This window comes from Mauremys reevesii, linkage group 1 (assembly GCF_016161935.1).
Source record: "Mauremys reevesii isolate NIE-2019 linkage group 1, ASM1616193v1, whole genome shotgun sequence".
In the NCBI taxonomy this organism is placed as follows: Eukaryota; Metazoa; Chordata; order Testudines; family Geoemydidae; genus Mauremys; species Mauremys reevesii.
This window is the reverse complement of record NC_052623.1, coordinates 148,211,037-148,231,171: the sequence shown is the minus strand read 5'-3', so window position 1 is coordinate 148,231,171 and position 20,135 is coordinate 148,211,037.

The window sequence follows — 20,135 nt, the reverse complement described above, 5'->3', positions numbered from 1 at the left end:
TACAAATATCTTTGTTTTAGTGAGATACAGGAAAAATGTCCTCTTTTTTAAAAAAGGGCTGTTACTATATTAGTAAACAATGCTATCATAAAATGTGTATCATTTTGAGCCATATTGATCTCCCACTAGTCCTTTCTGAACTAGAAATACCCAAATTTGAAACAGTTTTTAATCTTCCCAGGCTACTTAGCTTTGTTCATATACTGATGCAATGTCATTTTTGAAACTCCACCAGGCATAAATAGGTGTCCTACTTTTCACGCTCGCCATCTGGTTAGCCTATGCAGGAAAATGAAACTTTTTCACACTGGATCTAGCACAACAGCTTGAAATGAAGCATCTTGCTCTGAATGAGATAATTGCAACCTAATCTATTTCTAAATTCAGTTTCATTCTAAAATGATTGGAGGCTACACTGTAGTAATAATAATTCCATCTTAATGGCTCTAGCTGTATAAACATACTTGTTTATACATAATGTAGAGAATAAACCCAGAACAGAGGGACTCTGGCTCATCACACAATACACTAATATTTTGGGTGTGTACAATATTTTATATGAAGGCACTAGACAGAGAATAATAGAACATGAAATGAGCTTCCAAAACATTCAGACACTTGCAAAAAAAGTCACTTTGAAAGGGAAAGAGGAAAGACCCCACAACTAACCTGTTAGGTGATCCATTTTAATAGAAAAACAGTTTCAAATGTATGATGAGTAATTGCTCTATGACAAAACACAGCTGTTATAAATGGCTCTCTCGTGCTGACAAATATTGTCTCATTTCCCTGTACTCCCCAATCTGTCTGTCTGTATCCATCTGCTGACTCTTATCTTAGACTGCAAGCTTTTTGGAGCTGGAACTATCTTCTTCTTCTGTGTTTGTACAGCACCTAGCACAATGTGGTCCTGTCCATGACTGGGGCTCCTAGGTGCTATGATGATGGAAATAATTAATCATGACTACAACAACAAACCTTCCAACCTGAGTCTTTAAGGAATTTAGAGCCTGTGATTTCAACTGTGTTCTTCCCATCCTTTACTATGAACAATTGTTACACATGTCATTTTAATGGGATACATAAACACATAGTAAATACCATATAATATAGCAACAGGTCGTGCTAGTGGAGGTGGAGAGGGTTTAATTATGTCAGCCATCCAGAAAGAAAAACACGGACAGGGTTATATTGTTGAAGTTCCTGTAATACGTAGCACAGTTTAAGAGAACTGTGAAACAAATAAAGGATAATAAATTGACATGGGTGGAAATGTTGGTTTCCTCTTTACTAAGTGCATATGTTTTATTGCTTTCATTTTCTTTTGTGAAGCAATTGAATTAAGCAGTGTTAAATTATTCTGTCAGTCATTCAGAAAAAGAGTATGTGCAAATGGCCTGAGGCAGGAGAGTCCTGCAAGTCTTAGAAGATGGGAAGTAGTTAGAGGCAAAATCAATGTGTGTGTTTTTGCTCTTGAATTCATGTCTGTTAAAGTGCCTGTTGTGCAACAAACAGTTTCAAAGTGTGAGACCATCAGTTTCTTAAGTGATGTTACATTTTTAAATGTTTGGGTCATATAGAGCGATAGACCAAGTTTCCCCCTTAAAAAACATATTCAGTATTTTTTCCGATCCTCCACCCCAGTGGTGGGCAACCTGAGGACCATGGGCTGCACACAGTCTGTCACAGTAATCTGCAGATGGTCTGCCAGACAGTTTGTTTACATTTGCACAGCCACCCACAGCTCCCATTGGCCGCGGTTCGCCGTTCCCAGCCAATGGGAGTTGTGGGAAGTGGTGGCCAGCATGTCCCTGTGGGCTGCAGGTTCCCCACCACTGCTCTAACATCATCTAAATTGTCTCCCTTTCTTCCAGCTTGAGAGATAACACCCTCCCTACTCCAACACCTACTCCTGTAGCTTACATCATAGATAGTTCTTATGGCAACATAAGGCAGACAGCAGGAGGCAGGACTTATATTGGTGTATTGAAAGCTGTATACAAATTATGAGCTGTCACTTTAAATGTATGGGGTTTTCTTACTCCTGCTTGCAGACTAGGGGGCTCTACTGGGAAGCATACAGTCAGGACTTAACGACAGACAGTTTGCAGACAGATAGTCTAGAGTAAGTTGGGTTTAGTTGTGCCTCTTTTGTCTCAGGAGCAGCCTGCTTTATCTCTGTTTTTGGTGCTCACGTGTTCCGGATTCTAGGAAATAAAGTAGTGTTACATTGCAACCTTCCATCAAGAGTATCTTATACTTTTTATCTAAATTTTGTTTGGAAGCCAGGATCATAGCTAATGAAGATGGAAAATATTAGGCCTTTTAGTGAAAATGATAGTGTGGTGTGCTCACCTCATAGAAGAAGGCGGGACACATGGTATGGTTTTTAATCAGGCCACAACTTTATTAATCAAATTAAATACAAAGTTCCGATTTGGCGACAGCCCAGTGCAATCCCTTACACTCCATTGATCCTTTACCAATTCTTTGGGTGCTCTATTGCTGTGGGAGCCAGTCACCTCATGAGGAGCTTCTCTGGGTGCCTCCACTTGCCCACTAGCATCTCTCTCCCTTTTGGGGGTTGAGGTGAGAGGGGATCTCAATTCCCCACCAGCACTACTGTAAAGAGCATTGGCAGGGATGGTCCCCTGGTGAAGTATCCCAGCCCCTGGTTTGCATTTTCCCCCAAGAGGTTGGACACATTGCCTTCATCTCATCAGGAGATGCCCTTAAAATGCTTGTTATGTTCCTCTTTTTGGATTTGGAGCCTAAATTATCAAGTTCCTCAACTGGGCACCTGCCAAAAGTTGCAGCAACTAAATGACTCTGAGATCCAAACTGTGACCTCCAGGAAGTGCAGAATCCCAGCCCTATGGTTGGGTTTCACCGGGGGAGGGGGATGGAGAGGAGGGAGGTGAATAACCCCCAACCAACCTTGGTCAATCTGATGGTATGGTGAAAGATTCCTTACCAGCTCCAAATGAGCTACTAGCATGACCTGAAGCCAATGGGATAAGGGAGGGAGGATAGCTTGGCTGCTGGGCAAACTGGCAAATGGGAAGTGGCCCTAAGCACAGGGCTATTTTTATGGCTCCAAATCTTGTGCCACATCACTAAAGGTGTCCAACAAGCCTTTGGAAATCATGTGGGAGCTGGAAATTTCGCAGAGACCTGGCCTGCCCAGTCCTTTTATGCCCTCTCCTGTCACAGGAGTCACCAAACTCACCCCTTACTAGGCTCAGGGCCCCCGTATTCAGAACATCTGCCACACACCAGGAGATGTGAAGTAAAATAAATAGGGCATCTAACTCTCCAGTGAGACCTATGGTCCTGAAATGGTTGCCAAGAAGCAAATTCAGCCACTTAAAAAAAAATCTTTTCATCCACGTCCTTTTCTAATAGTATCCTCATTCTCACAGATTAATTGAAACAACCTGAAAACCCTGCTGTCTCCGCTTTAGTGTCTTGGAAGAAGAACAGACAAGAAGATCATGTCATTAAAACTTGTTAAGAAATTGATATGTTTTCAGTGATAAACATCAATCTTTTTCTTTGAACATTTTTTCCTGAAACATCTGAAGACTAAAAACTTTTGAAAAGGGGACTTTTTCATTGAAATTTTCATTTTGTTCCAAGGCCATTTTCTGACTCGTTGATGGAAGATTTTCAAGCAGTTCCTATTGTCATCACTTAATGTATGTGAGGCGCTCAGATAATATGGTGCTGAGTGCCACATAAACACCTGTATAGCTAGGTGGGGGAGGGGAGGCAGGGATGGGGAACAGCTAAGCAAAGGAAAAACCAATAACTATACAGATATATTTTCATACAACAAATCATGTCTGTGTAGTTATTATAACAGGCAGAGAGAGGATGTTGGGGAGACATTTTGCTTATTTTATGCCTTTGGCAAAACTTCCACTAGTAATAATTCCATCTCTAAGTGCAAAGTGTTATATCGTTACTTGTTTGTATAAGCCAGATTTCCCTGTTGACAGGTGAAGTTGCTATCGTTCTAGGAGGACTTTATTTTGGGTAGGGTAAACTAAGTTGTCCCACCTGACATATTTTGGTCATGACAAACTAGCACCTTCCAACCTAGCAGATTTAAAAGGCGGGGTGCTGCCCCTCAAATGTTCCTTCCCCCCCAAATAGAGAATGACTTTTTTTTTAATTGAGCATTTTGCAATCTATCTTTTTAAAGGGTTGAATACAAAAGTAAAACTCCTGTATGTCAGTTAATGTCACTCTTTTTCTTCCCTTTTCTTTTCACCATATAACAGCATGATCTGTTTTTACAGACAGAGCTATGAGATGTTTTAGGATTTCTGGTGTCATTGAGCAAAAATTTACTGGGCACTAGATGTAGGAAAGGAAAGGAAGAGAAATCATTTCCATAATCTCTTGTACATGGTACTTCTTTGCAGCAGAAGCCTCATTTATATAAGAGCCTTCAGGTAAAGACTTTTTGGCTTATGACTATACATGGCTAAGTCTTCCAGTTGCTCGAGGCATGCACAACTGTGCTCCAAAGCTCATCACAACCGCTAATGCTGGCACATACAGTTCTTTTGCTATTCTGAAGGAGGAATGATATGGGAAAAGTCAGAAAAACAGTTTGATTCCATCCAAGCTCTAAAACCATAGGGATATAGCCTACATGAGAGTAGCTACAGAAATGTATTATAGGATAACAATTTAAGTGTATTTCAGGTGGGCAATCAACAATATCAGCTAACTGTTTCACACAAGGACTATGGAGGCAGAGCAATCTGCTGCTGTGCTGTCTTCTGTTTTATCTCAAATAGAATGCAACATAAGGATAGTATTGCAAAATAATGGGGGGTTTTGAACACTATGTCTACTCATATGTGTGACTATCCTGGCGTACATAAACCTGGAAAACAAATGAGTCCATCTATTTCCCCTGTCAACTGATAAAAACAAAAGCTAATATTAAAGGCTCTTTTGTCAAGTGAGACATCTGTCTCATAGACATTAAAGCACATAAGAAGTTAAGTGAATATTGTAAGGACAGCACAAGCGCTAAATTGGCAAAAGCAGAGTTTTCTCGCAGATCTCACCTATTATAATTAGGTTCAGTTCTACAGAAAGGCCATCTCCATATTCAGAGTCTCTTATTCTGCTCACAACTAATGAGATAATAATTATTTCAGACTGGAGTATAAAAGAAACCACCTCAAGAACATTCCCCAGTCAGGTCTATTAATTTCCCATGGGATGCTCAATTCTATTGTCTCTGATTGATTCCCCAGAGTTTTGGAGCTTTTTATCTTCATTCTGTGGATAGAGAGGCTTTATCCTCATCAGCCCACACCTTGACATTAATATAAAGGTAAAGACTGTGGTAGACACCATTAACCGGTGCTTTCTCTGACTCCTCTGAAGCTTTTATTTAGCACCATAGCTGCTCCAGTGTTGCTTATTCTTATCTTTGGCTCGCCTCTTGCTTTTCTAACAGGAAGAACCACCAGATAGAACTAAAATTTTAACAAAAGTTTTCTGTGATGATCTCCAAATTTTAATCTAACAAAACTCACTAAAGAGAGATATTAGCCCAGATTTATAAGAGACCATCAAACTAAAAACAGTTCAGATTCTGTAGACTTATTATGTTCTAATGGGCACTAGACATCTGATCTTCTAGTGTTATATGCGCTCTCATGTTTCTCGAGAGCTCTGTGTAGTGGAGACTATAATTTCTAAAAAGTTCCTATACTTTCCCTTCCTCCATCATGAATCTTTGAAAAGAATATTACAGTTTTTACAAGCAGTTCCCCAATACATATATGTGATTTTTACAATGAAGCATCTACACTATATTTTCTCCTCAAAACTATGTTTAACTCTCTTTCAAATGAACAGTTGAAATCATGGAAACTCCTAGAGTGACATTTTTTCCCCAACACTGCCAATCATAAATAATATTAGTATAACCACCATCAGAAATTGGCTGATATAAGTACCCTTAATTTTTGTCAAGTTTAGAAATCCTTTAAATAAACCCAAAAAGTTATTTGTGTCTGAGAGGGAGAACCCACAGAGAGAGTGAAGCCAAGTCAGTTATGACAGTGGAGTCAAGTGAGTCAGGTCATCTGGAGGAGAAATCAAATTACAATAGTTAAGGAGAAGATGGAATGATTTAAGTGGTTCTCTGTTGGTGATTATTTTTTTTCTTCCTCAATTCCATTCCTTCACCCTATTTTTCTAGCCACTAAAATAAGTATCCTTTTATACAGTTGAGGGAGAGCTAGTTTGCCTGTTTGTCTTCCCTCTCCCTTTCTATATAAAACTACACTAAGTAATAAGGAAGGAAAAAAGTGACATTGCATCATTTTTCATAGATAAGGTTGAAAAGAACCCTCCAACGCATCTCAAATAACAGTAGCTGATTCAAGAAATGGTGGAGAATATGGTTCACAGACATAAAATTATAAACATTTATATCAACAAGATGAAAAACAAGTGGAAAAAATAGAGGCAAAATACATTGAAAAATAAATAAATATCATGACAGATAATTTAAAATGTTAGATAAGTTTGCTTATAATGATTTTTTTTAGTGATGTCAAATCCATTTTTCTTTACTAGCTACATATTGAGGATAATGCAAAACCTGAAGGCTGTGGGACAAATGATATCAAATTGGCTGTATTGATGTTATAATGTTAGAAGATTTTTGCAGAAAAATTTTGATTTTAATGGACATAAATGGATATTAAACACTTAGATGTAATTTTTATCTTGACCATAGGGCTTTAAGCTGTACCAAAGCTATGTTAGTGTTTACACTATGTAAGGAGAATGTTTGTAGCCCTAATAAACTTTCTGCCAATAAGTGACTTTTAGTATACTCTGTTACTAATAGACATATCAGATTCAACAGTAGCAGAACTGTAAAAAATGTTCACCTATTTTGGAAAGTTCTTTAATGTTACAAAAAGTGTCCTGTATAGAAATAAAGATGAAAGCAAATTCTTAAATGAACAATGAAGGAAGCTTACTTTTTCTAAATATAGCACATTACTTCTTTCCATTTCAGTTCAGAACGTTGTTAGTTTGGCGATTGCCAGAGAGCGATAGGTGTTGGGTTCAAATGTGCAGGATGTTCAAAGGAAAATAAACACATCTGGAAGAAGTATTATGGTTAAGAAAATCAAGTAGATTAGAACATCCTCATGAATGTCCCATTGCAGGACTCACTTTAAACAATATATGGGAAAAAATGGGCATTCATTTTCATCAGTGAACAATAAAGATATAGGTAGGGGAAGTTGAGTTTTGAGAATATATCTTGGCTTGACATATATTCCATTTTCATGATATCTTCTCATTATAGATAGTTTCATACAGACATTAGAAAATGTTTCCTATTTTTCCAATTGTCAAGATTCCTTCCCCACTCTGAACTTTAGGGTACAGATGTGGGGGACCTGCATGAGAAGCTCTAAGCTCAATTACCAGCTTAGATCTGGTATCGCTGCCACCATTCACAAGCACTCCCTTCTTTGGGTAGCCTTGAGAAACTTCACCAATTTCCTGGTGAACACAGATCCAAACCCCTTGGATCTTAAAACAAGGAGAAATTAACCATCCCCCCTCCTTTCTGCCACCAACTCCTGGTGGATCCAGATCCAACCCCCTGGGATCTAAAAACAAGGAAAAAATCAATCAGGTATTAAGAAAAAAGGCTTTTAATTAAAGAAAAGAAAGGTAAATGAAAACCCTCTGGGAGAGATTAGCATACCAGCTACTCTCACAGACAACAGATTCAAAACACAGAGGATGTTCCCCTGGGCAAAAACTTAGTACACCAATGAAAATACCCCAATACCCAATTTGATTCTACCTCTAATTGCACAAGACAGGTTACAAAGAGATAAACATAAACCTATTTATTCCTTTCTAAAACTTACTACTCTGATAAGAGGCTGGTTCCTTGATCTTTTCCACTCTGGCTGAAACTGAGACTCTAAACAAAGGAAAACTTCCCTCCCTCCTTTTGAAACAACTTGTTCCCTCATTGGTTCCTCTGGTCAGGTGTCAGCTAGGCTAGGTGAACTTCTTAACCCTTTACAGGTAAAAGAGGCATTAACCCTTAACTATCTGTTTATGACACCAATATATTTAAAATTATTGGAACATATCAGGCTATCAATTTTTAAAGAGAACTTTCTCTTGGAACCAATTCATGTTCTGCTTAAAAACCGATGACACATATAGCCCACAATTATTATTGCAAAAGAAAAGAAATGAAACCTTACATTAGCCAGATACTTATGGAAATGGTAAAAGAGCACTTAGAATTATTTTCCAGATTTTATCACACCTTATAATGATTCAATTACAAAGGGTACAGAAAGGTATATGAACACATTAGGAAATGGTGTAAATAATACATGAATGTGGTAGTGCATGACTTCTGAAAGGGTATGGGTACAAATAAATGAACATTTTTTACATAATAATGTGTGTGCAGCATCTGGCAGTACAAAAGATTAAAGAAATGTATAGAAGAATCTCTGCTCAGATAATGTGTGGGGAAGTGAAATCTTTTATTGATAGCTGATGGAACTGCCTCAACATTAGGGAGTTTGGGCAAACTGAATTGCAACAGATTGTGACCTGCCAATAAAGACATTAGTTTTGCTACTGGGTCGCTTAGCAGAAAGGGTGTTTAAAAGGAGAGTGAATACATTAGCAATTCACTTGCTGATAGCTAGGGTATAGAAACAGATGTCTGCTCTAGACATTTTGAGATGGTTTGTCAAAATTTGGGAATTCTATGTGATTGGGAATAAAATTACTTAGACAAGAGGACAAAAATAAACCAGTTTTTGTATATATGGGACATCTGAAAAATATTAAAATTCACCTTCCCCTAAATCCAGCCAAAGTTATAGTCCTTACTTTGGGTGGGTGAGGCACAAGGACTGTTGACTCTGGGCATCACCTGAGCCATAAAACAACCCAAAAGGGAAAGCATAGCCTGAAGCACACCAGGAAGCTCAGGGACGGATTATTTGTATGGCTATACATACATCCACACTGCAGACCACAGGTGTTGTCGTGTAGGGTATGTGTCGCTATATGCCACAGACAAAGGCAGTCTGTATCCACACTTGTCAGTGAAAGTCTTTGGCAGCAAAGAGGCAGTGGGAAAGGCTCCAGCTGTGGGGAACAGCCAGAGCCTTTCCCTACTGCCTCCCCCGACAGAGCCTTTTGCCGCTGCTGGAGCCTTTCCCTGAAGTGGGGAAAGACTCCAGCAGCAGGGAGGCAGCAAGACACTACACTGCTTAAAACAGCAATAGTGACAGGGAGGCACTGCTTGGATGTGTGGAGAGCTGTACATAATCACTGGGTTCAGGCATGTCTTTACTCGCCTAAGCAGTGCCTCACCATCTACGCTGGTGTTTATACCCATGCTAGAGGGGCATGCAATATATGTACTCTGCATGCCACCATAAAAAGTGTGCAGTGTAGATATACCCAGAGATGCAATGCATCCTGATACTCTGGGGGACAGTGGGACTCTGCACCATCCCCAATCAGACTGGTGCCTATCGGTGCTATCTGACCCCACGTAACAAAACAAGTATTAAGGGGAGGCACTTTAAATTCTGTAGGCTATTACATGACTATGAATAGTAGAGAAGATGTTTATAAACAAATGAACAAAAACCCTACCAGACAAATAATAACATAATCAATCAGTGAACAAATGCAACATGGTAAATATACAAGCTTTGTACATTAATGAACCATTCCATACAGAGCCCGACAGTATTTTTTTTAATTTTTAATTATCAGATTGGCTTGGATAAGAGCACTATCAAATGGATTGAAAACTGACTAACGGACTATGACAAAGGATAATGATAAATCCCACTGCATCAAGTTGGCTGAAGGAACCTTGCAGGATGTTACAGGGCAGTGTTGGGACCAGTTTGATTTAACATCTTTATTAATGATCCAGAAAAAGTGAAAAGTATATTAATTTTAATTTCCAGATGACAATAAGCAAGGTGATGTTGCAAATAGTAAGTAAGACAAAGATCATACAAAGAGATATTAGGTGGGGTGGGATCTGAGTTATTACAGATAATTCTTCCTGGGTGTCTGGCTGGTGAGTCCTGCCCGCATGCTCAGGGTTAGGCTGATCACCATATTTGGGATCAGGAAGGAATTTCCTCCAGGGCAGATTGGCAGAGGCCCTGGGGAGGAAGGGGGTTGTCTTCCTCTGCAGCGTTGGGCACAGGTCACTTGCTGGAGGATTTTCTGCACCTTTAAGTCTTTAAACCATGATTTGAGTTGTTCAGTGGCTTAGACATAGGTTAGGGGTTTGTTGCAGGAGTGGGTGGATGAGATTCTGTGGCCTGTGTTGTGCAGGAGGTCAGACTAGATAATCATAATGGTCCCTTCTGACCTTAAAGTCTAAGGGACCCAGGAGGACGCATATGCTAGCTATTATGAAACCCTCCTTCATCATAAGGTTTCTAAGACTATGGAATGGTCTCCCAAAAGTTGAGGAAGAAACTATCTTATGAATCTCATTCAATTTGTATTGTCTACATTTTCAGTAGCTTTGATCAATACATAGAACTTATTTTTGTTTGATGTAAAAATATTCATGAAAGTGCTAGATTGACAGGTCTACAGTACAGTAACAGCAGCAAAGAATCCTGTGGCACCTTATAGACTAACAGACGTTTTGCAGCATGAGCTTTCGTGGGTGAATGCCCACTTCGTCGGATGCAAGAGTGGAAATTTCCAGGGGCAGGTAAATATAAGCAAGCAAGAAGCAAGCTAGAGATAACGAGGTTAGATCAATCAGGGAGGATGAGGCCCTGTTCTAGCAGTTGAGGTGTGAAAACCAAGGGAGGAGAAACTGGTTCTGTAGTTGGCAAGCCATTCACAGTCTTTGTTTAATCCTAAACTGATGGTGTCAAATTTGCAAATGAACTGAAGCTCAGCAGTTTCTCTTAGAAGTCTGGTCCTAAATTTTTTTTGCTGGAGGATGGCCACCTTAAGATCTGCTATTGTGTACAGTAACAGTTTATCAGAGTTAGCGCAAAGCTTCCCAGCCACCATGAGCTGACAGGCCTAGCACTCCTAGGTATAAGAAGAGTTTATTTTCCATACCTATTTCATTTTTCTTCTTGGACTACCAACACAAGTTGTAATCGTGCTGGTGATCTTTGTGATGTAGACACCTGTGCATTACACTCTTTAAAAGAAAGATTTAACCAGTTATTAGAAAGTAAAGGGAAAAAACAACAACAAGTATGTTTTTTGAGCAGAGGATCTGCATGTTTTCACCATCAACATTGCAAACATATCCTACTGAAACCTTACTCCTCATTTCCCTGTTTACTAAAATGAAAAAGCAATGAGCAAATTTACATACCGCACATATGAGCTACAATAGCATGATTTTTTCCTGGCTTAATCAAACTATTAGAGTATTTATAAAATTACTTGTTCTTTTTTAAATTAAAAAAGGTGGAGGGGGGGAAGAAACTACGTACCTTTGAGGAACAATATGAAAGATAGACTTATATGTTTACAGTAAGAATGAAGGTCAGAACTTTAACTCCTTAAGGTTTTATTAGCAGATGATACTGTGGCCAGATTCTCTGTTGACATAATCCTATTGACTTCAGTGGTGCTGCACCAGCAGAGAGTTCAACATTCAAGGATTAATTCTTTGTTGTAATGGAGTACTACTTGTAAAACACTTCCAGAACCAAACACCAACTGATTACACTTAGGAAAAGGAGCAAAGCCTAGGATTTGAGGTGAGCACTGAAATCAAATTTTTTACTGAGAGGCCAAAAATCTGCTTTTTTCCCCTTATACAGGTCAAGAAAGATAATTCAATATTTATTTAACACATTAGATACATCAATCTTCTCTGCCAATACATTATCCGCCTGCTTACCTGCTACTGACAGGTAGTATACAGACAAGAGAGGATCGGGCAACACATAAATTCAAGATCAGTGAGAGACCTTCTCATTTTTATTTGAATTATATGAAGCATGAAAACTTGCTGCTGATAGGGCAGAGAAAGAGCAGGGTGATAGATAAAGGTCTTCAGAAATTCTCCATGTAATTTATCAGACCTGCAGTCTTGTTTCTCATGTTTAGCACAATAATATATTGAACTATACACTGATCCCAGCTCTGCTGTGACTCCTACTATAATTAGGAGAATCCAATACATAATTTAGAAATCTATACATGTAACTGGGAAAGTACAGCACACATAATGTACTAGTACTGATTTTCTGATGTAATGTCCCAAACATTCCAACCAAGAGATTTACAAGGAAAGTTCATCTCATTGGTGTTCAGAATAGAGGTTTATTTATCAGCTGAGTGTTAAAAACACTTTTATTGATCTATAAAGGCAGTTTTCTTTTATTTGGGGCATATATTTATGAAAAAGGTTCAACACCTGCCTTCTTCCTTTTGTAGTACAATGCAACAATGGCACTTTGCCAGTCCAAATGTGTTTGCTTCTTTCTCTCCTTATTTTTCATTTTCCTGTACCACAATGAGATATAAACATTTATCTCAGTGGGGTAACTGTTCACTACCAGACCATCCAAGACATTGACATACTGTATGTTTGACACAAAGGCGTTTCATTGGTTTATCTTCTGTCCCATCATGCTGGCTGGTGATAGAACAAGGAGATATGTGTGTATCATAATAATAAATAAAGCACCATTACTCTAAAAAAACCCACATGTTCATTTGCTATACTTGCATATTCAATACTGTTTGGTAGAGAACACCTTGTTATGCCTTAGGGAATCATGCAGATAAGCAGGCTGAGCTAAGACATCTGTAAAATATAAACATCATGGTTGGAACCTGGATTCTTGGCAAACACAGCAGTGATGATGATGTATGTGAATATTCTTTCCCATTACTTGCATATTCATGCTCTGATGAGAGCTTTCTATTTCAGTAAACCTTTTTTGAGGAAAATGGCAACATGCATGTAATCACTGTCACTAACAACATTTGGAGAAACAGCCTAGCAAATTAAGTCTATTTTTTATTTCCTGGGTGATGCATAAATTGTGCACAACTGCTGCAAACTGTATCTATGTAAGTGATTACAGTATATGTTAAGTATATCTATCCCGTGCCCCTCTTTTAGATTACTTGTGGGAGAGAACCCTACAACATTTTAAGTTTCCTGCATGACCCATTTTTTTGCCCCTTATTTTGAGTTTCTATCATATACTGCAATCCGTATTTGGGCATTGGCATGTTGAGAGGAATGGCCCTAGTACTTTGACGTCATCTCCCACTCCATCAATAAATTACAAGGTTAACTTTCTGTCTCTTACTTTCTCTAATTCATATTTTGCTTACCTTCATAAATAATCTCATCCCTCCCTGCTTTCCTTCTACTCTCTATCTTGTTCCCTATACTCCTGCCAACCTTCTCCTTATTGTTCCTTTACTCTCCTTCTCCAACTCTCAGCTTCACACCATCATTTACGCTGCCTTTATGCTTCTGTTTCTATGGTGGAACAGTCTTTTTTTTTTATAATAATTTTGCTTTTTATACCTGCCCTGTAATCCACTCTTTTCTACTTTAGACTGTAATTCAGTGTTTTAATCTAGGTGTCATGTACATTTATGAGATTAATAATAAATCAAAATGATCAACTTTCATTGGATACTCTTGCAATTTATGGTAACTGCATCTATATTCCCCCTGTGTGGTCCATGCAGTTTTAGGCTTCCATTTTCCCAGCTATCACCTCTTTTGTGTGGAGACCCCTGTCTCTCCCTCCAGACTGGGGTAGTTCCAAGCTGCACAGTTCCCTGCATACACTATGAATTGTCCAGAAAGTCAGATTGCCTAATCAGGCCAGCTTTGCCTTTTCCACAGAGCCTATAAACTGCATACTTACCCACTGTTAAGTTAATAGATTCATAGATTCCTGGGCGAGAAGAGACCCTTGTAATCATCTAGTCCAGTGGTGGGCAACTTGCAGCCCATACATGGTCTGTCACAGTAATCTGCTGGTGGGCCACCAGACAATTTGTTTACATTGACTGTCCACAGGCATGGCTGCCCACAGCTCCCAGTGGCCGTGGTTCAAAGTTCCCAGCCAATGGGAGCTGCGGGAAGCTGCAGATCTCAGGGATGTGCTGGCCGCTGCTTCACACAACTGCCATTGGCCGGGAACAGCGAACCGCAGCCACTGGGAGCTGTGGGCACCCGTGCCTGTGGATGGTCAATGTAAACAAACTGTCTCATGGCCCACCAGCGGATTATCCTGGTGGACCGTGTATAGACGACGGACCGTAGGTTGCCCACCACTGATCTAGTCTGACCTTTTATATAACACAGGCCATAAAACTTCCCAGAAGTTATTCCTAGAGCATCTCTTTTAGGGAAAAAATAATCTAATCTTGATTTTAAAATGGTCAGTGATGGAGAATCCACCACAAACCTCTGTAAATTGTTCCAAGGTTAATTACCCTCCCTGTTACAAAATTATGCCTTATTTCCAGTCTGAATTTGTCTAGCTTCAATTTCCAGCCTTTGGATTGTATAAAGCATTTCTTTGCTAGATTGAAGACCCTATCATGAAATATTTGTTCCACATATACATACTTATAAACTGTAATCAAATCACCCCTTAAACCTTCTCTTTGTTAAACTAAATAGGTTGATCTCTTTGAGTGTAACACTATAAGGCTTTTCTAATCCTTTAATCATTCTTATGGCTCTTCTTCGAATCATCTCCAATTAGTGAACATACTTCTTGAATTGTGGGCACCAGAACTGGACACAGGATTCCAGCTGCAGTCATGCCAGTGCCAAGTATAGAAGTAAAATAACCTCTCCTAAATTGAGATTCACCTGTTTATGCATCCAGGATCTCATTAGCACTTTTGGCCACAATGCCACATTGGGATCTCATATTCAGTTAATTATCCACCACAACAATCAAATCTTCTTTAGACTCTTTACTTCTCAGGATAGAGTCCTCCATTGTATAAGCATGGACTGCATTCTTTGATCTTAGATGTATACACTTACATTTAGCCATATTAAAATGTATATTGTTTGGGTGCAGCCAGTTGACCAAGCAACCCAGATAACTCTGAATCAGTGACCTGTCCTTTTCATTATTTACCACTCTTCTAATTTTTGTTTCATCAGCAAACTTTAACAGTGATAATTTTATGGTTTTTTTTCCAGATCATTGACCGAAATGTTAAATAGCATAGGGCCAAGAACCAATCCCTATGGGACACCATTGGAAACACACCCTCTTGATGATGATTTCCCGTTACATTATGAGTCCCATCCATTAGCCAGTTTTTAACCCATTTAATGTGTGCCATTTTAATTTTATATTGTTCTAAGTTTTTTTAAATCAAAATATCATGTGTTAGCAAGTCAAATACCTTGCAGAAGTCTTAGTATATTATGTCAACATTTCACCTTAATCAATCAAACTTGTAATCTCAACAAAAATATATTAAATATTTATTGACAGTATTTATTTTCCATCAACTCATATTGGTTTGTGTTAATTACATTATCGTCCTTTAGTTCATTTTTAATTTAATTTAATACTAGCCACTCCATTATCTTGCCCAGGGTTGATGTCAGACCGACAGGCATATAAATTACCTGGGTCATCCCGTTTCGCCTTTTAAAAATTGACACATTAGCTTTCTTCCAGTCTTCTGGAATTTTCATTGGGCTCCAAGACATATTGAAAATAAAATTAGTGGTCCAGTGAGCTGCTTGGTGGAGTCTTAAAACTCTTGGATCCAAGTTCTCAAATGATGAGACTATATCATCTCTCTCCCCTCCCCACAATACAGAACAGAAATATTTATTGAACACTTCTGTCTTTTCTTCATTATTATTGATTAACTCTACTGTTTCCATCTAGTAATGGACCAATATTATTGTCATTTTTGTTCCTAATATATTTTTTAAAACATTTTATTGTCCTTAACTCTGCATGCCATATATTTCCCTTTGCTTCCCTTATCAATTTTCTACAATTCTAGCTTCTAATTTATATTCATTACTATCAACTTTCCCTCTCTTCCATTTTTTTTAACCAGATAAGTTACCACACAACTCTCTCTAAGCAAGCATATTTATTCTTAAAATAAAAGCATTTCAAAGAAAATATATTAAATAATAAAAGAACTACACTTATGCTAATAAACTTAATAAATATCATCCCAAACCCAGTGAGGACTCTGGCAGGTGAATAGTTCTTCAAACCCCACACAGAGTTTTTTTGTTTTTTTGTTTGTTTTTTTTCCTGTGGTTACAAGCTCATAACAGTTGTTAGCTCAGAACAAGGACACCCATGAATCTAAGAGTCACTGTTTTATACACTTCAAGTATTTGATCAGCAGAGACCTTGAATAAGTAATCAGCTAGACAATGGGTTTCTCCTCAAGGTGTCGATTCGAAAGATTGGGTGTGGGGAATGGGGAATTTGTATTCCTCCCTCTCCACCCCCACCCACCCTACAGGTATTTCCTAGGAAATCCATTTAATATTGTTTATCCCAACATTGTTTAATTTTGTCTGGCCTGTATAAAAGAGTCCTTTGAACCTCATAATACATCTCAGAGTTCACATTAGTCACGTCTCCCTCTTAGAGACAATACATACAATCCCACAATAATATCTATACATTTGCATTTTTAATATAATGAACTCCTTACATTTAATTCAATAAAGTTGATCCAGGATATTGCAAGAAATTGCTTTATCTGTCACAAATACAATTCAATGTATACATTTTAATGAACTTTCCCCCTTTTCATCAAATCATTTGTCATAATTTCTGTAGAATTTGTGGAATTATCTAATGAAAAACCAATCTAGTAGTTTCTCATTTGGGTAATTTAACACATTTATAAATGGCTGAAGGTAGTTTGTCTTCCCTGATGATACACTAGATCACCAAGTTTTAAAATCATGTCAACACAAACATGTAATGTATGGCAAGCTGGGGGGTAAATCTACAGTGTGAATCATACTGGAGTGTTAACTGTCACGTGGACCTCCCTGTAGCGCACTAAAAGTTCCCTAGTGTGCTCTGAAAACCACAGGATGTCAATGCGCACTAGGAAACTCTTAGTGTGATATGAAAGATTTTGAGCTGCTCTACTCTGTTTCCTAAGCACAGCACTAAAAACATTGCCTTGCCACCATCAACTGAAAATAGGGGAAGAACTGAAATAAGGTTAACAAAATTGACATGAAATAAGGTGACAATAGCAGACCATAACATTAAGATGCATACAATAACAACTGCATACATATTGAAAGGATAAGGTAATTGTTTACAGTTTAATAGATTGGTAATTTGGTATGTGCAAAATGTTGGCACACAGCCAAAAAGAGTGAGTTAGCGGTTTCAGTTCAGCCTATAGCTAGTATGTTGGCAGGCAGACAACTGTGGATTGGGGCCAAGTAATGGTCATCACAACAGTGCAGGGAGGAATCAGTCAGGCATGCTCTGTCCACAACTAGGTGAGTTTCACCAAACCATAAGAGTAAACAGTCAATAATGCTAAGACTTTGTGATGTAACAGCTTTGACTGATGGCTGGATTTAGCAGTTGTGATTGGATTGTTAGAATGGAACAATCAGAAAGGGTAAAAGTTTGTATATAGGATAAGGAAGGATCAAAAGAAAAGCCAATCGAAACAGGCCAAAATCCATATAAAAGGCAGAGGGTCAGCAGGCAAAAGTTAGATGATGTTGATTGGACGGTCAGGAGCAGAAGAAGATGGCAGTGGGGAGAAGAAGTAGGAGAATCAGAAAAGGAGATGATCAAGATCAGAACTCTGGGTTGGGTTTTTGCAGTGGAACAAGCAACCACCACATGCAGCAGCCTTGACAGCAACCACAGAATGATAGCACAAAAAGCGGTGCTGCTGGACAGAGCAAAAGGACCTTGACAGAACACAGAGAGAGAAGACTACAGAGAATAAGCATGCTAGCTATAGTGTAAAATATAGGGAGAAACAGGATTAATGAGTATGTGTCTGTATGTTTTGGTTAATAAAGATGTATGTTTGGGCTGTGAACCTTACATTGTTTCATATGTATAAAGTTTAAGATCAAAGATCGCTATCAGCGAACTGCAGGCGACTGATCACTACAGAACACAGCCATGTATTATTGCTCTAACTATATATTTATGGTCTGGGTACTTTTAGCTTGTACCCAAGGATTGTGCTAAGGGATTTATGTTTGTTTTTTGATTTATGTTTAGACCAGGGATCGGCAACCTTTGGCACACGGCCCGCTAGGGTAGGCCCTCTGGCAGGCCAGGACGGTTTGTTTACCTGCCGCGTCCACAGGTTCAGCCGATCACGGCTCCCAGTGGCTGTGGTTCACCGCTCCAGGCCAATGGGGGCTGTGGGAAGCGGCGGCCAGCACATCCCTCTGCCCATGCCACTTCCCGCAGCCCCCATTGGCCTGGGATGGCGAACGGCAGCCAGTGGGAGCTGCGATAGGCTGAACCTGCGGTCACAGCAGGTAAACAAACCAGCCTGGCCTGCCAGGATAAGGGCTTATCCTGGAGGGCCACGTGCCAAAAGTTGCCAATCCCTGGTTTAGACTTATGGTATCAGGGAATATTGGTGACACTAAATAAGAAAATATTTTGTTTTGAAAGAATATTGCCTAGTGTCAATCAATTCTATCAGAAGGCTGTATCCATGCCCTCCCAAGGGAATCAGGTCTAAATTGTACAGCAAATTGTTTCTTAAAAGTATTTCCTGCAAAACCCTAACAATTTCCCTAGTGTAGCCCACCTTTCACCTTGCAAAAACAGATAAATGAGTAAACTGAAGGGAACCTCTAGTAAACACCAAAAGGGGCAATATGACAGCTATTCCGGGAGTACATTGGGTCTGTTTTGGGGGATAATAAGTGCCCTGACGCAGGGTGCACAAGACCAGTTAGTATTGGGCATGCTGAACCCTAAGAAGGCTTGTAACAAGAACTCATTACTCATATCAATGCAAATAGCAAATATAACCTCTCTCTCTTGCTCCTTGTTTTGTTTGTGCTCAAGTTTTCCATGATCAATGTGACAGAATTAAATACCAAAAATTAAAAAAAAACTACATGGTTAAGGTTGATTCTCTATTATCTCACTATTTGCAAGACAAGGTATTTTGTTATATATGTTACAAACAGGATATAGGCCAATACCAAAACTTAAAATCTGAAGCCATTAGAATTTGTGGGGGAGGTCAAATTTATGGATCCAAATCTACTTAGATGAGGCTGCATTAATGCCAGCTCCTAAAGTAGAAGGATCCCACTTTGTATTTCTCTATCAGATGTACTGGATACTAGGTTAGAATATGATATTTCTTATGAGGATTAAATTTGGCATGGGGGAAGCCATGTGAAAATAACTGATCTTGAAAGCATCCCATCCTTTGGGCTCAAAATATTATGAGGATAGCCGATGAAATTTCATTATAATCAAATATTTACTCAAACCCTACCTCAATTCTTCCTAAAATCTGAACTCAAATTTTAGTTTAATCCTAATCCAGGTCTGAACAATGCCTCCTAAACCAATTTCTAGGAACAACATACTAAATCCCTTCCACCAAAGTAGGCAAAACAAAATGAGCCAAGGTTGTATTTTTAGATTTAACTCTCTTTTTGAATTTCCTTTAGTTCCCATTCAATAATAGTAGAAAAAACTAGTTTAAACAGGAAATCCAGAGTCTGAAAATTTCCTAATGTCTTTGAATATTATATGAACTTTTTGGAAGTTTCAGTTAAATGTCAGTTCTTCCCAAAAGCAGTCCATAATATAATTTTTACAAGATAATGATTTTTACTATTTTTTTCCTAAAAAGGCCACTTTTTTTGACACAGTATCTGATGCCCTTCTTAATTTCTAATTCTTCCATTACCCCTACCTTTGATGGAAAAGTCATACCACTTCTTGCAGCTCAGATGCTCTAATATACCACCAGTGGCTCTGTCCTAAGGGCTGTACACTGCAATATTTCAATCTGCAGTGCTTTCTCTAGCAACACAGTGTATAGTT